Consider the following 21,963-nt stretch of genomic DNA (forward strand, 5'->3'; position numbering starts at 1 on the left):
ATGGACATGAGTTTGAGCAAACTCTTGGAAAAAGTGAAGAGGAGTCTGGTGTGCTGCAGTCCATGGGGTCACAAAGAGTTGGACATGACTTAGCAACTGAACACAACAAAACAAATTTCTTGTTGCCTATCAGTCCACCCTTCCTTTTTTATATAAAAATTTTTATATAAAAAATTATTTCTAGGGCCATATTCAAGATAAGAAACAATGCTAGTCTTAATAAGTGTGCCCACCCCTTACCATATGAAAACCATTCAACATTTAATTATGAATTAATTTGGGCAAAACAAGAATATCTGGGTGTACCTATTTGTGTGTGTGTATGTGTGTGTGTTAGTTGCTCAGTTGTGTCCAACTCTTTGTGACCCCATGGACTGTAGCCCATCAGGCTCCTCTGCCCATGGAATTCTCCTATATGTTGCCTCTACAAAACACTCATTTGCAAAAATGATCCCTGCAAGACCCCACGTTTGTAAACCCCTTAAGAGCACCAGAAAAAATTAATTATTAATAGCTCTTTTGTTCCTGCTCCTAAGCAACAATGGTTAACAAAGGCAGAAACTTAACATAAGAACATCCCATCATACCACTGAGATTTTAAAAGATAAACAATAGACTTTATGAACCCATATTGCTCCCATTTTCTCAAATATCAGAGCATAACACTATGCTAGACCTCCAGCAACCTTTCTATTTCCATCCAATTATTTAAAAAGAAAAAAGGAGGGTGCCTAACATTTGACCACCACTTGAAAGAATCATTTCTAGTTTTTTTTTTTCTATTTGAAGTTAGATCATTAATAACTCTGAACTAAACATACATGAGAATGAACTATATAGGAAAAAAAATATGAAAAATACAAAACAAAATTAGAACTCAGGTTTTGACAGCCTACCATCCCAGCAGCTCAACAATTCATAGTCTAACATTCTAAACAAGAACTAATCAAAATCTTTTCATGATAACGGAAAAACAAGGGCTAATGGGAAATTTAAGATCATGTCTGTACGTAGTGAATTGGGCTATTTAGAAAAACAGAGTGATTTAGTCGTCAACACAGATCATATAGTCTGCTACTGCTACTGCTGCTAAGTCACATCAGTAGTGTCCGACTCTCTGCGACCCCAGAGACGGCAGCCCACCAGGCTCCCCCGTCCCTGGGATTCTCCAGGCAAGAACACTGGAGTGGGTTGCCACTTCCTTCTCCAGTGCATGAAAATGAAAAGTGAAAGTGAAGTCGCTCAGTCGTGTCCGACTCTTAGTGACCCCATGGACTGCAGCCTACCAGGCTCCTCCATCCATGGGATTTTCCAGGCAAGAGTACTGGAGTGGGGTGCCACTGCCTTCTCCGTCATATAGTCTAGCAAGCTGCATAGCAGAATTTCTTCGTGCTTTTAAGTTTCCTTGGCATTGAGGATTATGTGGATGGCAATAAGAAGAGAAAATGTATCAATCATGACTGCCACCACAGGTTGACCTTGGTACTACATGAAATACTGTCGAGTAATTTCATTCTTTTCTAAGCACCTTCTACAAGTTAAGCCTCGGAAAATGCCATCCAGTAAAACAAAAATAAGAAAAATAAATCCAGCAAAGTAAAAACTAATTGGGGATCATTAATAGGGCTTTTAAATAAATGCAAATTTATTTTAAAAATCTATTTTCCTGTAGCATAATTTAAGTTCCAAAAGGATAGAAATTGTAGTAGAGGTTTATAACTGTTTTATTCCTATGGCCTGACCATGTGGCGCTCAATAAAGATTTATTAAATGAAGGACTGTGACTGTGATTCTGAACCAGGATACATAGTTGGACCACATACACCTTCAGCAATGGACTCTTTTTTGTCCTTTAATCTGAAATGAATGAACTTGTAGTTATATTTATTGCCTTATTCCTGAACAAAATTCTAAATCAAAAGCTTTGCCCGAGGCACTGTAGTTAGCTACCCACTTCAATTATGGAGAGAATTTCTGGGCTAATGGGTACTGCAATTGGAAAAAGTTATCAAGTCAAAGAATAGATTTCATTAGAGCTTTTCCTTAACTCTGCTGCTACTGCTACTGCTAAGTCGCTTCAGTTGTGTCCGACTCTGTGCGACCCCATAGACGGCAGCCCACCAGGCTCCCCCGTCCCTGGGATTCTCCAGGCAAGAACACTGGAGTGGGGGTGCCATTTCCTTCTCCAATGCATGAATGTGAAAAGTGAAAGTGAAGTCGCTCAGTCGTGTCCGACTCTTAGCGACCCCATGGACTGCAGCCCACCAGGCTCCTCTGTCCATGGGATTTTCCAGGCAAGAGTACCGGAGTGGGGTGCCATTGCCTTCTCCGTTCCTTAACTCTAGAGGTCTTTTTTCATGTTGTTTGTTAACTTCCTATACATTCACAGCAATGTTGTAAATGGCCAAGCAAATGACCATTTATTAAATAATCACAATATGAAAGGAAACTGGATGCCATAAATAGGCATATAAAAGACAGTCGTGGCATATATTTTTCTTCTTTTTCCTGGTAATGGAATCCTCTACTTTAGCTTGGCTCAGCCAAAAAAGACTAAAGCCATTTCCCAGCCTCTCTAGGAGCTAGTTTAGCCACAAAAGTTAGTTCTAGTAAACAGGATGGGACAGAAGCAGGGTGGTATGTGCAATTTCTCATTTACACCCTGAGAGCTTTCACTTTTGGTCTTTCTGCCCGATGGAATGAGGACTTGGTAATGATTAACATCTTGGACCACAGGATAGAAGCACAAACCAGGAAACGTGTCAGAACAAAGACACTTAGCACTGTGCCCCCAGAGTATCAGCCCTGTCTGCTCTGCCACTGTAACCATCATCCATGAGCAAACTCCTGATACTTTTCTGAAACTGTCATTCGAAGACTGTTTCCAGCAGTAGGGTGACCAACCACCCCAGAACCGAGGGCATTTCCAGGATGCGGGGCTTTCAGCGCTAAAACTGGGAATGTCCTGGGCAAACCAGAAGGAGCTGGTCATGCCACAGCTGGAAATCTACACCGTAACATAAAACTCTCAGTAAATAGCAGCTCGTAAAGAGAGTTGTACTGTGTACTATGTACCTTCTCTGCATCACAGGCTTTATGAGCGTTATCTCTTTTTATACTGAGATAAGGACAAAAATAGTTGTTCCCATTTACAGATGGGGAGAATAAGACTGAGACAAGAAATTACCTAGTATATTGCAGAGCTTCATATCCATTTTTAATCCACTTTCACCCCACCATTCGAAGACAGGAAGAAAGCGAAGCTGAAAAAACATATTGTGACTGTGGACAAACTGGGGGAATATTCAGCTTTATTGCTATAGAGTTGTTAAAGAGCCCGGGTTTAAACATTTCACTCTCATATGTAAACAACATCTTGTGTTCTGAAGCCAATTATGACCATATATTACAGACTGGTTCCAAATAGGAAAAGGAGTACGTCAAGACTGTATAATGTCACCCAGCTTATTTAACTTATATGCAGAGTACATCACAAGAAACACTGGGCTGGAAGAAGCACAAGCTGGAATCAAGATTGCTGGCAGAAATATCGGTAATCTCAGATATGCAGATACCACCCTTATGGCAGAAAGCAAAGACGAACTAAAGAGCCTCTTGATGAACGTGAAAGAGGAGAGTGAAAAAGCTGGCTTAAGGCTCAACATTCAGAAAACGAAGATCATGGCATCCGGTCCCATCACTTTATGGCAAAGAGATGTGGAAATAGTGGAAACAGTGGCTGACTTTATTTTTCTGGGCTCCAAAATCATTGCAGATGGTGACTGCAGCCATGAAATTAAAAGACGCTTACTCCTTGGAAGGAAAGTTATGACCAACCTAGATACCATATTTAAAAGCAGAGACATTACTTTGTCAACAAAGGTTCGTCTAGTCAAGGCTATAGTTTTTCCAGTAGTAATGTATGGATGTGAGAGTTGGACTATAAAGAAAGCTGAGCGCAGAAGAATTGATGCTTTTGAACTGTGGTGTTGGAGAAGACTTGAGACTTCCTTGGACTGCAAGGAGATCCAACCAGTCCATCCTAAAGGATATCAGTCCTGGGTGTTTATTGGAAGGACTGAGGTTGAAGCTGAGACTCCAATACTTTGGTCACCTGATGCGAAGAGCTGACTCATTTGAAAAGACCCTGATGCTGGGAAAGATTGAAGGCAGGAGAAGAAGGGGACAACAGAGGATAAAATGGTTGGATGGCATCACCAACTTGATGGACATGGGTTTGGGTGGGCTCGGGAGTTGGTGATGGACAGGGAGGCCTGGCGTGCTGCGGTTCATGGCATCGCAAAGAGTCGGGCAAGACTGAGCGACTGAACTGAACTGATCTGTCTGGATATGCACAGCTCAACTACAGAAATGCAAACTACTCAAGGAAATAAAACATTAGAAATACCATTCAAACAAATCAATTCTGCCCTTGGGACTCTGATGAGCAACACAAGGGTACAGGAAAAACCTCCTCTTGAAGGAGAAGTTATAAGGAATGTTTTTGTGGTCTTTATGGTTCTCGATGCTGTTACAGCACTCCAAGCTAGCTGCACTTACCACTTTCTACACTGCCAGCACCTGCAGTTATCTCTTTCCAGACACCTAGAGTACAGGTGGGGAAGCTGTAATGAGAAGCCCAATGCTGTTCGCTTATCAGTGAGAGCTGGCCCAGAGGCACCTGGGATCCTTGTCTGAAATCATCAGGTGAGAAACTAAGATTTAAAAGAACAAGAAAATAGAGAGAAAAGAAAAACAGGATAATACGGATACTAACAGACATGGCAGTCAGTACCTAGTACAATATATGTATTCAATGCTCAATGGTAGCAATTAAATTTAACTATATTAAACAAAATGTAATCCCCTAATGAAACGATTCTCAAATGTGTGCATCCAAATGAAACACCTACTGTGCTAACTAAAAATGCAGATTCCAGTCTTTTCAACACACAGGCTATTATGAAGTCTGGGGGAAATCCCCAAATCTGCACTTGTAAGAAGCAGCTGGGGTTTTTGATGAATTTAACCATCAGTTTGAGAGACAAGGATCTCACACTTAATCCTTATCTGCAATGAGAGATACACAAGTGATGAAGTGGATGTGTGGTGAAATCTAAAGATCTGATAAAGCTCAACTGTCCTGGGGATGTGAAAAAGAACAAGGCCCATCCCCTGATCCTGAAGAACCCAGAATAAACAAATAAACACTCCCCAAATATTTTAAATGTCTTGTGATAAAGTGCCTGCAATATCTCAGGAACGCATGGATACAGTTTTAGTAATTTATAAGGACATGATTACCTTTCAGTTTTCATTAAGTTTAATATCACATATTCTACTTTCCCATCACCACTAAATTACACAAATTATAATCTGAAATATTAGTTTATTAGTAAAGTATGTCAATGCCGTTTTAGATATATAATTTAAATAAATGTCAACGTGTATTTAAAATTTTGGTGTTTTGAATATGTGTCATATTTGAGTAACCTGATTGTCTTTTCAGGTAGTCCACATTTCAAGTTGTTTATATTATGATAGTAAAATTGTTGTAAGTGACCCTATCATGATGTCCCTACAATTAAAGGAAAACACATACACACACACAGGGCAAGCAACTGCTGCTGCTAAGTCGCTTCAGTCGTGTCCGACTCTGTGCGACCCCATAGACGGCAGCCCACCAGGCTCCCCCGTCCCTGGGATTCTCCAGGCAAGAACACTGGAGTGGGTTGCCATTTCCTTCTCCAATGCATGAAAGTGAAAAGTGAAAGTGAAGTCGCTCAGTCGTGTCTGACTCTAGCAATGCCATGGACTGCAGCCCACCAGGCTCCTCTATCCAAGGGATTTTCCAGGCAAAAGTACTGGAGTGGGGTGCCATCGCCTTCTCTGACGATAAGCAACTATGGATGCCCAAATCCATAGTCTTGGTAATTTAGGCCATGTCATTTAATTTCTCTGCACCTAATTTTCTTCACCTGCCAGTGAGGATATTAAATTAGATGGTCTGGAAAACCACTTATAGTCTAAAGCTTATTGAAAAATGAGGTTAAGAATAGGTTTAATGAGATTGAAATGATTTGAATCATAAAAATAGTTAAGGCCAGATCAATGGATGCTGAGGAAAAAACAAAGAAAAATGCAATTTACCCTGACTTTAAACTTTATGTTCTAGAGAATCTTTACTGTGGAGATAAATTTCATAGGGATACTGTTAAAATGCAATTATGATTCAGCACGTCTGGTGTGGGGCCCCAGATGATTTATCTCTGACAAGCTCTCTGGTGACACAAGATGCTACAGGTATGCGCAGTGCACTGTGAGCAAGCGAGAATGTAGAGTGAAGCCAAGAGGCAGAATGGAGAGTCATAAAACACGGTCAATAAAGCGGTCAGTGAGTCAACACCACCAATAACCTCCTGGAAAACAAATTATTTGTTAATCACACACAAAAGACAATTTGCTTAAAACAATTAAAGGACAAGAGGAGCCTGGTAGGCTGCAGTCCATGGGGTGACTAAGAGTTGGACAAGACTGAGTGACTTCACTTTCATGCATTGGAGAAGGAAATGGCAACCCATTTGTTCTTGCCTTGAGAATCCCAGGGAAGGAAGAGCCTGGTGGGCTGCCGTCTCTGGGGTCGCACAGAGTCGGACACAACTGAAGCAACGCAGCAGCAGCAGCAACCTAATACACATTTCTTTTAAGGAACTGATATGTGTGGCAGGGAGCCAATCTTCCAGCACAGGGCGACCCTCCAGTGTCTCTCAACTATGAACGCACATTATAGTCACAGGGGAGCCCAGGAAAACCAGAGACACCCGAAAACCTGCCACCCCCATCCTACATCAGTCAGAATTTCTGAAGATGGGGCCTACCTAGGTCTTAGCATTTTTTGTTTTCTTTTTAATGCTCCCCAGGGGATTATGCTACTGAAAGCCACTGGGTTACATTTACACAAAATCACAGTAAAATAGACAAAAGTAAACTAATCCAACCCACTTTCTTTTTTTTAATTAACTTTTAATTGGAAAAAAATTGCTTTATAATCTTGTGTCAGTTTCTGCCATGTATCAGGAGGAATCAGTCATGGGTATACACATGTCCCCTCCCTTCTGAACCTCCCTCCCACCTCACACCCCATCCCACACCTCTAGACTGTCACAGAGCACCAGCTGTGAGCTCCCTGTGTCATAGAGCAAATTCCCACCAGCTATCTATTCTAAATATGGTAGTACATATGTTTCAGTGATACGCTCTCAATTCGTCCCACCCTCTCCTTCACCTATTGTGGTCACAAGCATGTGCTCTATGTCTGCGTTGCCACCGTTGCCTTGCAAATAGGTTCATCAGTACCATCTTTCCAGATTCCATACATATGCATTAATATAAGATACTTTTCTCTTTCTGACTTACTTCACTCTGTATAATAGGCTCTAGGTTTATCTACCTCATCAGAACTGACTCAAATGCACCCCTGTTTATAGCTGAGTAATATTCCATTGTGTATATGTTCCACAATTTCTTTATCCATTCATCTGTCAATGGACATCTAGGTTGCTTCCATGTCCTAGCTATTGTAAATAGTGCTGCAATGAACATTGGGGTACACGTGTCTTTTTCAATTATGGTTTCAATTAGGGTATAAGCCTAGTAGAGGGATTGGTGTGTCATATGGTAGATTTATTCCTAGTTTTTTTAAGGAATTTCCATACTGGTCTCCATAGTGGCTGTATCAATTTACATTCCCACCAACCCACTTTCTGGTGGTGTCTTTTAATAAACTGAGGAGCTTGTGTGTGTGTGTATGTGTATGTATATGTGTGTGCTGGCAGAACCAAGAATATTTGAATATTCCTAAATAACCAGTTAGTATATAAAATACAGTATCATGAATTTAGGTTATAAAAACTAGCCAGGAAGTGTTAAGCAGGAAAACATTTTGAAATTCATATTGGATTTTTCTTTTGTCCCTAAAATGACTAGAAATTTTTCATTACATGAGAAAACTGGAAATGATTACATTTATTATCACAGATCAGCGGCTCTCACACTTCAGCAAGCAGCAGAATCATTTGACGAGCTTGCTGTAAATGGACAGACTTACAGGCCTGTCCACTGTTTGTTCCCAGAGATCTGGGATGCACGCCTAACAAATTTTCAGGTGATGTTTCTACTGGTCTGAAGATCATTTTGAGAATCATTAATAGAGGGAAAAGTTTGTGATTTTACACACACACACAGATGCAGCGTGGGTTTCTTTTGCTGCTAGGCTGGCACAGGTATCTCCATGTTCTTGTACCATGCGCTCAACACTCAACCAACAATAAGGAAACTCTTTGTTCTGATGCTGATCTCATCCTTAAACAAATGAGAAAAGTTTCGTACATCATACAACTGGTTCTGTGTGAGGCTTTAAGTTCTGGTAGGCATTTGCTTTCTTAAAAAAAACTGATGTTTGATTCATGTTTTAAAATGTTTCATTAGGGCTTTTATTAGCTCTCATTCATTGGGATTTTAATTAGCAGAATACCACAGTCAATGCGGAGGAAATTCAGATCAAGTTTTCATATCCTGCCACAATGGGACAAAATCATACGTGGGGGAAGAGAGCTTTTCAATACACCATCACCTAGAGAATCTTAAAGTTTCAGAAATGTACTAGGTTCACAAAAGATCATGAGATTTTTTTTCTCCTACTTATTAATAATACCCTTCCTTTATATCACCAGTTTAAATTAGTTTAAATTGTAAACATTATCTACATTAACATTATTAAGAATCAAAAGAAAAATCCTTATGTGATATTTTTAACATGTTTTCAAATAAAAAATGTCTGACCAAATATAACCAAAAACAAATTTAAAATAACTCTGGATATTTCCCTATTTAATTCCTTGAAAGTCCTGGAGAATGAGCAAATAACACATTTCCCAACTGTAGTCTCATAAAATGCTAGTGAAGTCAGAAAGAGAAGTTTGTTATGGAGTATCAGATAAAACTGCAAAGTTGTATTAGTCCCCAGAAGAGGAAGATTTTGGTAGGTTCTACAGAAAGACAGAATGCATTCTCTGAGACTCCCTTGTTAACAAGTGAAAACGTAGTTTTGTGGCTTCTAAGCATCTAGGATTAAACCTGATGTTCAACAGAATGAAGCAAGGCCAGAGAAGGCTTTTGTATATCACTGCCATTGTTAACAGTCTTGAAAACATAATATAAATATGCTTAAACATTGGTACTTAATACATTTGTTATGAAATGATGCCAAATATGTTTTTTAAATATGTATTTCATATTTTATAAAATAAATCAAAGTCCTAATTTCAAAACTAAAGATAACTGAGTCTAAACCCTTTCATTTGTAGAGAAAGAACAAGGTTGCAGGCAGTGGTTGCCAAGCATCACTTGGCTAGTTCCTAGTTACTCATTGGCAGAGTCGGAACTAGCACTCAGGTTTCCTGGGTCCTAATTCAGTATCTCTTACCTGTACCATAAAAAGACTCTCTGAAGTTGCCACTGCCACATGTCAGATAATAGGCTTTTTTTTTTTTAATTCTGGGGTACACGAAGCAAATCAGCAATATTCAAAAAGCCTTTCAATGTTATACTAGATTTTTAAAAACCACTGTATATTTTGGCTCTAAGGCAGAAGACATCTAACACATAATAGGCTGCTTGTGAATGAATGGTTGGATCAATTCTTCTCTGTTACAGACGCTCATCTCACAAACCTCCTGGAACTCAATATGTCTGGTTCAAAATGTCTCTCCCTTTCCATGCCCTTGTGAGCAGAGTAGGGATATAGGAATAGGGCTGCATTTGCTTAGTATCAAAATGGCAAGCTGAGTGATCTTTACTGGTAAAATACTGATGAGAAGCATAAAGCATCTGGGCTTATACAGAGGCTGGGCAACTGCTACACAGGATGATTTGACTAAAATGACCAGATCCTACTCTAGAAATGGGCAGACTCCACCGCCCTCCCCTCTCCACACACACCTCTATCCGCATCCTTACCTGACAATGTGTAAGCCGATCACTGGATCACTCTCCTGAGCTCACCACAAAGGCAGGGACATCATCTTCACAAAGGAAGACGATGTAAGCGGACAGAAAGAAAGAGTGGGACAGCAAAAAGAAGATGCAGGACAGCCAGAGGACCTTGTTTCTGCATGGTTTTCATTATTTAGAAATTTGAACAAAAAGTACATTCTATTCTCAGGCATATGCTCAGTGAAAGTGAAAGTCACTCAGTCTCCAACTCTTTGCACAATCCATGGAATTCTCCAGGCCAGAACACCAGAGTGGGTAGCCTTCCCCTTCTCCAGGGAATCTTCCCAACCCAGGGATCGAACCCAGGTCTCCCACATTGCAGGCGGATTCTTTACCAGCTGAACCACAAAGGGAAGCCTATATGTTCAGATAAAGTCTAACTGATCAAAACAAAATTACTTCTTAAAGCTCACATGAATTATTTAAAACTGGCAAATAACAGAGTCAGGCATCAGTTCTTATTAACAGTCTTACCTACCCGGTCAATTTCCTTTTGTGTTGTTGCTGAGATTTCTTAAGATCCAGTCTTATTCCTATTGCTACTCCTACAGCCCTGCCCATAATGACATGCAAGAAGAGACACTATGAACCAGAAAACTTTGGTATGAGGGAAAAGAACTCATCCTGTGCTTCTGGTTAACTGAAGGTCTTATCAGGGGGTCAGGGAGAGAGGATGATTTGATTGCTTCAAGTTAGAGCTTCCTAATATGTGTAATCATTTTCTCCAACTACTGTTTCTTGACATCAGACATGTCTGACTCGGTCATGTCTGACTCTTTGTGACCCATGGACCACAGCCCACCAGGCTCCTCTGTCTATGGGATTTCCCAGGAAAGAAGACTGGAATAGGTTGCCATTTCCACCTCCAGAGGATCTTCCTGACCCAAGGATCGAATCTGGGTCTCCTGCATTACAGGAAGATTCTTTACCATCTGAGCCACGAGGGAAGTCCATATTCAAACATAAATACAAATTAAAAACTAAATACACTTAATTATCTGTGTCATTATTTCCTCTTATTAGTCTTTCCTAAAATTAGCTGTGAATGTACTTCCATCCATTAGAAGCCCTGGGTAAATTTTAAAAGAAAAATCTCCACGATGTATAGAACAGTCTTTTGGACTCTGTGGGAGAGGGCGAGGGTGGGATGATTTGGGAGAATGGCATTTAAACATGTATAATATCATATATGAAACGAATCGCCAGTCCAGCTTCGATGCATGATACAGGGTGCTTGGGGCTGGTGCACTGGGATGACCCAGAGGGATGGTACCGGGAGGGAGGTGGGAGAGGGGTTCAGGATGGGGAACACGTGCACACTCGTGGTGGATTCATGTTGATTATGGCAAAACCAATACAATATTGTAGGGCAATTAGCCTCCAATTAAAATAAATAAATTTATAATAAAATAAAAAATAAAAATATATATATAAAAAAACCATCCAACTGTATACTTTAAGTGGGTGAACTGGATGATGTATGAACCATATCTCAATAAAACTATTTTAAAAAATTTTTTAAAAATCTACCAAACCATTACATATTTTATAATAAGGAGTTCAAAGACCTATAATATGATCTTTCTACAGACCAAACCTTTTTTTTTTGCTGTCATAACTAAATGATACAGCAGTCTATGCAGGATGATTCATTTACAAAGAAAGAGAATGTTTCTAGTTTGAATGATGTGGTTTTCAAAAAAAAAAAAACAGGAAAAAAGTATCAATATACACACAGCGTTTTAGGGAATTTACCTCCTTTCCTGTTCTGAGTTACAGGAGGTATCATTCAACCATGTTTAAATATCTTATCTCTGATTAGTATGTTTGTCCAAGGCCTTATGGGGAAACCCAGAGTGAAAGTCCACCCTCGAACTGCACATACTCTTCTCAGAGGGAGAATTAACATAACCAAGTGTTCAACTATCACAGCCAAATACAGAAATGAAAGGCAAAGGAAAGTAATAGAAACTGGGACACAATAGTCTGAGTTGGGACTTGAGTATCGAAACCATGAAGGATGACAGTTTGCAAGCCCAGAGGGAAAAAAGCACAGCTATTCAGATAGGGGATATCCTGAAGCAAACGCCTAGAGAGACAAAGGGAACCCAGTGAACAGAACCATGCGGGGGACAGGAGGAAGTAGAGAGGGGGGTCAGAGGGGAGCCCGATAACAGGGAGCTCTGAGAGCCAGCATTGCCAGGTGAAAACGAAGGGCCAGGAGCCCGGGTCCAAACATTACACCTGTCCTGGTGACCTCAGAGCGCTGTGTCTCCACAGTTTGGAAGATGTGATGACCTACTGGACAGGCTTCCCCACACGGCACAGTGGTAAAGAATCTGCCTGCAATGCCAGAGACCCAGGTTCGATCCCTGTGTAAGGATACCCCGGAGACGGGAATGGCAATCCACTCCAGTATTTTTGCCTGGAAAATTCCATGGACAGATGAGCCTGGTGGGCTACAGTCCATGGGGTCGCAAACAGTCGGACACGACTGTGTGACTAACACTACTGGACAGGCAATGCTTAAGATTTTACTGCTGCTCAAAGGAACTGAGTATTTGCAACATAAAGGGAGTGTCCGAGATGGTAGCTACATTTGGCCACCAATGTTCCTAGTACACCTCAGCCCTGAGCCAGTAGTGTTCCTTCTTCTGAATGTGGAGGATCACAGGCACTGGATTTTATTAAACTCATGCTCAGATCAATACTATAGTCTCCTGCTACGGTGCTCCAGGTTCACACAAAGCCCACACAGGCCACTGAAGCACTCATTCTCTTCTGCTTTTTTTTTTTTTCCTTCCCCTCCCATATAGTCTCCTTTCCCACTCTCCATCTTGCTCTAATTCCCTGTTTCTTATCTACTTCTCCTTCCAGTTTGTCTTCTGATCACTTTAGCTCCAATAAGGTATTAATATATTCTCACAAATGCCACTGAAGTGTTTTCAAAACCAAGAAAAAACAGTGATTAGCATTAATATTCCTTAAAATAGCTTCACCCTTAACTTTACGCACAAATTTTGCTGCCACCCCCAGCTCCCCCCGCCCCTTTGTAAATAGACAGGCAAACCTGTCTGACTAGTTTTCTTCTAAGTCCAGCTCTTCCAATTGGATGACAGTACAAATGAACCAGAGGTTCACAGCACAAATGCAAAGGCTATGAAAAGCACATGGCCTTCAGAAGAAGCAGCCACAGCTAGGGATCTGTGCCATCCACCCAGTCTCAGGGCAGCTGTCTCAATGCAGGAAGGCAACATCACTGAAGGGCTCACTCTAGTGCTAGTTTTTTTTTAAAAAATCCCTGTCTATGCATTCTCTTCTGAACAAGGGATATTACAATGTGGTTACGATTGAGAAACAGATTAAGCCTTTATCTTACAAGTTTAAGATGCTAGATGTGACTATATCATTTACTGTGTGGTACAGAGGTGTCCTTGCGGTTTGTTGCTGTTGTGTGTGTTTGCTTAAGTCCATTAGGAAAGTGTGAGTTTGCAAAACAGATTAATCAGAATGAGATTTTTTTTTAGAGAGAGAAGTACTTTGAGATTGCTTGGGGTGTGTGTGTGTGTTAGTAGCTCGGTTGTATCCAACTCTTTGTGACCCCACAGACTGTAACCTACCAGGCTCCTCTCTCCATGGGATTTTCACGGCAGAATACTGGATTGTATTTCCTATTTCAGGGGATCTTCCCAACCCAGGGATCGAACCCATAAATCCTGCATCTCCCTCATTGGCAGGCAGATTCTTTACCACTGAACCATCAAGGAATCTGAGATTGTTTTAAATGGGTATATTTTAAATATGATATGCTTTAAAATCATTGTCCATATTTTTTTGGACTGTCAACTATTTCAAACATACAGAAAGGTATAAAGATTAATATAAAAAAAATCTGTATACCCATCACCTATATTTTAAAGTTTAAATTCTGCCTTACTTTGAAGTGTTTTGAAACTTTTAAATTCTACAAATATGATTCAACTTATAAAAACTAAATTTTATATAACTTTTCAGGAACATATCATAAAAATCAAGGCATATCTGCACATGATTCTATTGCTTAAAATTTTTCTTAATCCAAGAGAACATTTTGTTTAAGCTAAAATATCTCACGTGGAGTAACATCAGCCCCATGGTTATTATTAAAGCAAGTTATGGCCAACATACAGCTAAAAAAGTATAACTTGGTGTCTTGAAAATGTTTCAAGTATTAAATTTCTTTAAAACCTAACTGAAAAGTGTGAAGTGATTTTACGCATATGTCTGTATTCATAATATTCTCAAATGAGGCAAATACTTACCAAAGCAGTTACAATATAAATTTATTTAGTGAAAGGCAATACCTCTAGGTGCATTTCTGTTATCTCAATCAAGTCAAGGGAAATTATACCTCCAATATAGTGATTGTTTCCATTATTAAAAATTCAGACAAACAGAAGAGAGTTATTAGCAAAATACACAGTATCTCTGAAACATTCCTAACTACATGTTCTTTCTACCTAATTCAAATGTTTTACTGCTTATTGCCAGAGACTGAGAACTGACCTGGCTGTCCTACACACCCTGCCATTCACAAACCCAAAAGTTCCGTTTTCATCTGGGCTCTGAACCCCTAAATGCTGACCTCATGTCTAAGTCAATTTTACTGTGGCATCTGTCATCTCTGTAAGGGAGTCCTAAACGGGACAATATAGAGTCCAAAGCTGAGTTTGTGAATATACAATATGGAACTTTCAGAAGTCTTTGAAAATCACCTACATAGGCCACTATGGTTTGCAAGAGTGGGACCATACACTGAGAGGGAGTTAGCACAACAGACCAAAACTCAACTCCAAAACACAGAGGTCCCGATAACAAAAATGTGGGTAAAGAACTTCAGGGAAAGAAGGTCATCACAGGTTAAAAACTACATACATAATGAACTTCAGTTCATCTTAAAAATACTGAATATTTAATTTCATTTTACTCAAAAAACATTTATTGGGTGTCCCAAAACTATGTACTATTCTTCATGCTATATAAACAAATGATAAGGAGTAAATGTTGATAAGTATGTTTTGAAACAGACTTCTTAATTTGAACTAAAAAAGAATAATAATTAATTAATTAACCACCAATATGCCTAACTACCACTTGGTAAACAGTATGCACTATGTTATTGTTGATTGGCTCCCAAACCAGTTCACATATGTAAATATTTTTTCAAAATACCCACTAAATGCATGGCAAAAAAATCCATATACATATTAAAGTAGAAACCTAATTTCAGATGTTTCCAATATACAGCACTATTTCAACCAAATAGAGAAAATCCTAAGGAAAAAAGGAGATATTTTAAAATATTACTATGGTCAGCTCAATTTTTTAAGAAATCTATGAATCAGTCCCTCCTCTACTACACAGGTTAATACCTGCTTTCCACAATGTTAGTTTTTAAGACACCATTTGACATGGAAGTACCATCTGAAACAAACATTAAATTATATTTTGTTGCTTTAATATCACCTATCTTTTTTGTTTTTGTTTTCAGAGTCTTTTAAAATGAATAATCTTTGGCCTTATTGGATTAGAACTCACTTAAATTCACTTAAATATCAAGAAACTTTAAATAAAATGTCAAAAATGTTTATGATTTGATTACCAGAGGCTTTTAAAAAGCAGCCAAGTTGCTCTGGACCCTCCAGGCTGGTGGGAGCATGCCCTTCCCTGAGGACACTAAACCCTCTCCAGAGCTCCTGACCCAACCCCACCTACGCCCCTTCAGGAACAGGTTCCAAAGTTCTCTCTTCTCCCTTCAAAATTTTCAATTGCCCTTATTGTACTGGCTTCTTCCCCAAAGGCTATAAACATAATAAAGTTTCCATCTTAAAGTGAAAGAGTATTCACTCAGCCGTGTCTGACTCTGTGAGGCCAGGACTGTGGCCCCCCAGGCTCCTCTGTCCATGGGACTCTCCAGGCAAGAATACTGGACTGGGTTGCCAGGCCCTTCTCCAGCGGATCTCCCGACCCAGGGACTGAACCCTGGTTTCCGGCACTGCAGGCAGATTTTTTACCATCTGAGCCACCAGGGAAGCCCCTCTTAATAGATCTTTTAATCAACCTCCCTAAACCCTGAAAAGGAGGACTGCTAAAAGCAACAGTATCTACAGAATCCAAGTTCTGCTTCCACAAAGGGCTTCCCTGCTGGCTCAGACAGTAAACAACCCACCTGCAATGCGGGAGACCTGGGTTCGATTTCCGGGTCAGGAAGATTCCCTGGAGAAGGGAACGGCAGCCCACTCCAGTATTCTTGCCTGGAAAATTTCATGGACAAAGGAACCTGGCGGGCCACAGTCCATGGGATCGCCAAGAGTCAGACGTGACTGAGGTTTCCATAAAATCAGCTAGCACTTATTGAACACAAACCAGTAACCTTCCAGTCACTGAGCTTGATTTACCTCATTTGATCCTCACAGTAGCCCTGGGAAGTCACACTTTGATCTTCATTATGTAAATGAGGAAAGGGAACTAAGCTCTGAATTCTAGGTCACAGAGATAGTCAGGGGCAGAACCAGGACTGTCTAATACCCCCCATCTTAGTATTCAGCTTCTCATATCTTGAAATTCTTCCTTCCTTCAGTTGCTAAAAACAACTCTCCAGTAATTATCCTCCCAACTTGCATTTTACTTTCTCTTTCTTTACTACTCCCTGTATTTCTACCAACTCTTAAATTTTAGGATCTCCCCAGGCCTCTAATTCCCTCTTACTCTCTGAACCAGCCCTAGAAGATCCACTGACTTCCTTTTTTTGGCAACAACCTATATGTTGAAAATGGCTAAAGAAGTCCACCTACTCATTCACCCATTTACGTACCTACCTATCCAGCCAGAAGACTCTTGAGAGTCCCTTGGACTGCAAGGAGATCAAACCAGTCAATCCTAAAGGAAATCAATCCTGAATATTCACTAGAAGGACTTATGCTGAAGCTGAAGCTCCAATACTTTGGCCACCTGATATGAAGAGCTGACTCATTAGAAAAGACCCTAATGCTAGGAAAGATTGAAGGCTAGAGGAGAAGGGGACGACAGAGGACGAAATGGTTGCATGGCATCACTGACTCAATGGACATGAGTTTGAGCAAACTCCAGGGGATGGAGAAGGACAGGGAAGCCTGGTGTGCTGCAGTCCATGGGTTCGCAAAGAGTCAGACATGGCTGAGTGACTGAACAACAACAAATGCAGCCCAGACCTCTCAGCTCAGAACTTCTGTGCAATGATCCATTGGACACTCATTTCCAGCTGGATTTTCTATAAGCACTTCTTATTCTACATTTCCAAAACTGAACTCTACCATCCTTGGTCCTCGAACCTGCTTCTCCGTTAAAGTCTCTATCCTGTCCTCCCATACCACCCACCAGCTAACCAGTCATCTAATCCAAGAGATTCTACCACCTTAACATCTGTGTGACCAAGCCCTTTTCTTCATCTCACTGCCACCATATTGGTGTAAGGTCCTCAACTTCTCTTAACAAGATCACCTCAATACCTTCTGACTTGTTATTCCTGTCTCCCAACTCAGATCAATCCTGCTAGACAGCTGCGAGAGCTGTCTTCTCATCACTCTTTAGTTTAAAACAACACTGAAGAGAAAATGGTCTATGCATCTTAGAATGACAGTCTTCCATGATCTTGCCCTTAACTGGTTACCTTCTGATTACTGTGTCTGGTTAACCTCTGCTGTTACCTTCCCTATGAAGCCTCTCTAGTGTCTGTCCCCATGTGGAACTGGCCACATCCAAATGCCTATTTAGGGCGCTCTGAGTATGTCTATCACAGTACTCTCAGAATAAACAGTACTATATTAAAACTATATTGAAACTAACTTGTTTTCTGTCTATCTAATCCTCTTAAACCCAGAGTCCTCCCATGGTCTTTATGTCTGCAATATCCCCAGTGTACAAGACCACAGTGCCCAATGCATAGTATGTATTTAATAAGCATTTATTGAAAGTAATAAGTATTTATTGAAAAAAGAAGGATGCTTGTAAAATACTTTAGGAAGATATGATTACCACTGTTTTCAAGACTAACTAAAACAACTTTATTCAAATTCATTTGATTATGTAGCCCCTCTGTACATGGGTATGCAAAACAGTATTGAAATGATTCACCTAGCTTCAAGTATGGGAACCAGGATTATCAAATCACACTATTCGTGGCTTTCAGAGAAGAAAAATATTGTCAACATTGTGAACAGCTAGTCAATTTCAGTGGCAGGAAGTAGGATGTAAAATATCATCATATATGTATCCTTACACAAAGATAATCTGGGGCTACCATCAGAAAAGTAAACTCTTTTATTAAAGGGTTGCTTTGATTTCTCAGAAAAGCAAAGATCTTCCAGAAGACTGAATGTCTGAAATTAAGACACCCTTCTAAAGATCTCATATACAAATTTTCTATTTAAAAAAACACTTTAAAAACACTTTAAAACCACTTATATAGAAGCTACCCATCTAGGAACCTCAGCAACTGAGCTCACTATACAGCCCAGAAACAAAGGATGAGAACAGCATGTATCTGTCACAAATTACACAGGCTTTATACTAGAGCAATAGCCCACATCATTTCAGAAGCCAAAAAAAAGACAACAGATACAGCAGCAGGACCCGCTTGCAGTCTGACAGCAGTAGAAAGTGATAGCTGATAACAGAAAGAGGACCCAGAAAAACCACAAGAAAAAAAAAAAAAAGAGAGAGAGAGAGAAAGAGAATAGTACTTATATCTCCATTCTAGTATTTCAAGTGGGCAGGCTGAGACCATTTACCATAAACAAAAACAGCTCTATACACCTCAAGAAATATAACACTATTCAATTCTTTATGAATTCATGTTCATAAAGACAATCCAACAAAAAATTTAGCTTACATCCTGGGGACCAACTAAGAGGGGAACATTTAGACATTGCTTGTTTTAATAGCTAAATTTTTAAAGTTTCAGTAATGAATGGTGTGAGGGGTCAGCTATTTAGAAAATGTGCTTATGTAAAGGAGATCCAACCAGTCCATTCTAAAGGAGATCAGTCCTGGGTGTTCTTTGGAAGCAATGATGCTAAAGCTTAAACTCCAGTACTTTGGCCACCTCATGCGAAGAGTTGACTCATTGGAAAAGACTCTGATGCTGGGAGGGATTGGGGGCAGGAGGAGAAGGGGACGACAGAGGATGAGATGGCTGGATGGCATCACCGACTCAATGGACTTGAGTTTGAGTGAACTTCAGGAGTTGGTGATGGACAAGGAGGCCTGGCGTGCTGCGATTCATGGGGTCACAAAGAGTCGGACACGACTGAGTGACTGAACTGAACTGACTGAAATAAGCAACAACCCAGATGGTGTCAAATAAATGCGGTTTCACTATATATTGCAAGAACAATCCAAAGTGTCTTACTCTCGGTGTACTGTGGAAACTTAATGTGAATTAAACAGCATCAAGTCAATATTATCTGATAAACAGGTATATAATAACCTTGAAAAGGAGTCTAAGAATTGAAAGTGTGGTTATTTTGTTCCTTGGCCATCTATATTTACATAGTAATTAAGCTGATGGTTATTTATAAGATACCATGAAATGTTTTAAGTAATTTAAATCAAATGTGAACTATCAAACTCTTTACATACAAAAAAAAGACTTTACAAAAGATAAAGTCTGTTATAAGTATTTTTACCTACTGCATTGGTTTACTTATTCTAATATGTGCTCCAGGCATTAACACCATAAGCATAGAGCTCCGGAAAGTTTAGATATAAGAGTTTGATCTCTATAGTAGTATTATCTATAGCAGTATCATCAAGAGAAAGTCACAAGTACAGTTTTCACTCAATTACACCCAAGCTACTAATATACTATCAGGCTATTACTAAATGTCAGGGCATTATGCTTTATTGTAGTTTTTAAACACTCCTATAGCAGTAAACCACAAAATTTTACCTTGTGGGTGGCAGGCAAAACAAATAATACTCCAGTGTTTTTTTCTGGAATTATCTAGAATAGTTGAACAGAGACATTCCAAAAGCAAACCTCAAACTGCCTGGAGATAAGTTTCTATAGGAGAAAACTAGTCCACTGTTTCTCTGAGACAGAAAAAAACATAGACTGATTTATGATCGGATTCAATGAATGCAAAGTGCAGATTCCCTCACTATACAATATTGATGTGTATGACTCTACAATTAATTTAAAAATCTCCAGGGAATAAAATGCGATTACTTCTAATACTATTACAATACCATTTAAAAAGCACTTTCCCTCCTTTCTTCAAGTGGCTTTTTTTTTTTTTTTCTGGGAATAAGTGGAAATAAAGCACACCAATTACACCAATTCTGAGTGGAGACATTTTTCTTTGAACACGAAATTATCAGATATAGAAACAACAGCACTCTTGGCATTTAGCCAAACTACCACATCTTCATGTCATTAATCTTGAAAAACTCATTATACAAGATGACAGCCTGAGGGGAAACGGAAGGTTTAGAGCAGCGTTTTTTCTACCTTTTCTGGATAGAAGCCACCTGAAATAAAAGGCTGCCTCTATCACTGATTCATAATAGAGGTGACTCTTGGGTCATGCCTAGTTGAAAATGCTACCCACTCCTCACTCCTGTGATACGCCCTCTTCCCCTTGAGGATGACTAGTTAACACAACCCAGTCGACTGAGTTAGTCTGCAGACTTTCAGAAGTTCTCTCACTTTCTTCCCTCCTGGCCCCCAGAGTTGCTTTGAGGTGATGGGAACCAGCGGTACAGGTACAGAGGTGGTCCTTTCTTAAGGAAGTGCTGCAGAGCGGCACGTTCCGGTACTCAACTTCATAAACCCTCTATTAAAGCAGTGAATTTACATATACAGACTGAATAAACCCCTCGCCACCCGTGACCGTCCTTCTGCCGGGTCGCACGGCTTGCGCCCCTACGCGGTTTGCCCCGTACAACTCCGAACTGCATATCCCAGGCCCCCTCGCCGCTCCTCCGGTCCATGGAAGGCGCCCTACTTTCGGCAGCGCGTCCTTTCTCTCGATTCCTCTCTCACCCGCACATGCTTCCCTAGCAAGGGCACGCCATATGGTCCCCGCATCCGCGCGGAGACCCTGTCACTACTGTGCATTCCCCAGGGTTGCACAGGCTTGCTGGCACTGAAAGGTCCCTGTGTCGGTGCCCCCAGCCATGCCCTTCCTCAACGCACCCAGGTCTAGTTCCCCCTCAAGGAGAGGACGAAGTGGAGGAGAGTTGGAGAGTTTCCGAAGAAGCACCTCCCGGGGCCCCCATCCCTGGCTGGCAGCGGGCTATGGCCTCGGGGTTCCGCGGTGCCCATCCCTCCAGGGTCAAGTGCAAAGTCCTTGGCCAGATCCGCGCCGCGTTATGCCCTCTCAGGCTGCACGCGCGAACGCGAGAGGACCCTCAATCGAGAGCCATATGGGAGGGAAGGGCGCACAGGCGCGACTGGGGCAGCTTAGAAAGATCTCCTTCACACCCCTCCGCCCCAGCTCACGGTCTTCCTTCCCACCCACCCCCAACACTTAACTCCCTCAGCCCAACCGCAACTGCACTTTCGGGTCCCTAACCCCCACCCCAGGATCGCAGTCATTCGCCCAGTACTCACCTCCGGGATCAAACAACGCCCCTCTCCTCTCGCCTACCCGCCCCCCTTCCCCTCGCTGGAACCGCGTGGTCCCTCCGCTTACCTCGGCTCTTGGCTGCTGCGCGTGAGTTTGAGTGTGTCTCCGCCGCGTAATTGTATCCGGGGACAGAAGGGACCCGTGTTTGTGTGCTGGATCAGGTGTCGCCGCCTTCGGTGGCTTGGGGTTGTGAGGGAGGCTGCAGAGTTAGCGTGTTAGCTTAGGACGGACTTTCTGGACTCGGAATTGATGGCAAAGCTTT

The 21,963-nt window shown here is 40.9% G+C and overlaps 1 protein-coding gene across 1 annotated transcript in view; it reads right to left on the reverse strand.

Annotated features, from left to right (window-relative positions):
* The window catches only part of UGT8 (UDP glycosyltransferase 8), a 108,831-nt gene extending 86,868 nt beyond the window's left edge, over positions 1-21,963 (reverse strand). Inside the window, exon 1 of the mRNA XM_010858491.1 lies at positions 21,768-21,963. The gene's annotated coding sequence lies outside the window, so the exon portion shown is untranslated. The remainder of the gene's footprint in view (positions 1-21,767) is intronic.

This window comes from Bison bison, unplaced genomic scaffold (genome assembly GCF_000754665.1).
Source record: "Bison bison bison isolate TAMUID 2011002044 unplaced genomic scaffold, Bison_UMD1.0 scf7180017864389, whole genome shotgun sequence".
Classification (NCBI taxonomy): Eukaryota; Metazoa; Chordata; class Mammalia; order Artiodactyla; family Bovidae; genus Bison; species Bison bison.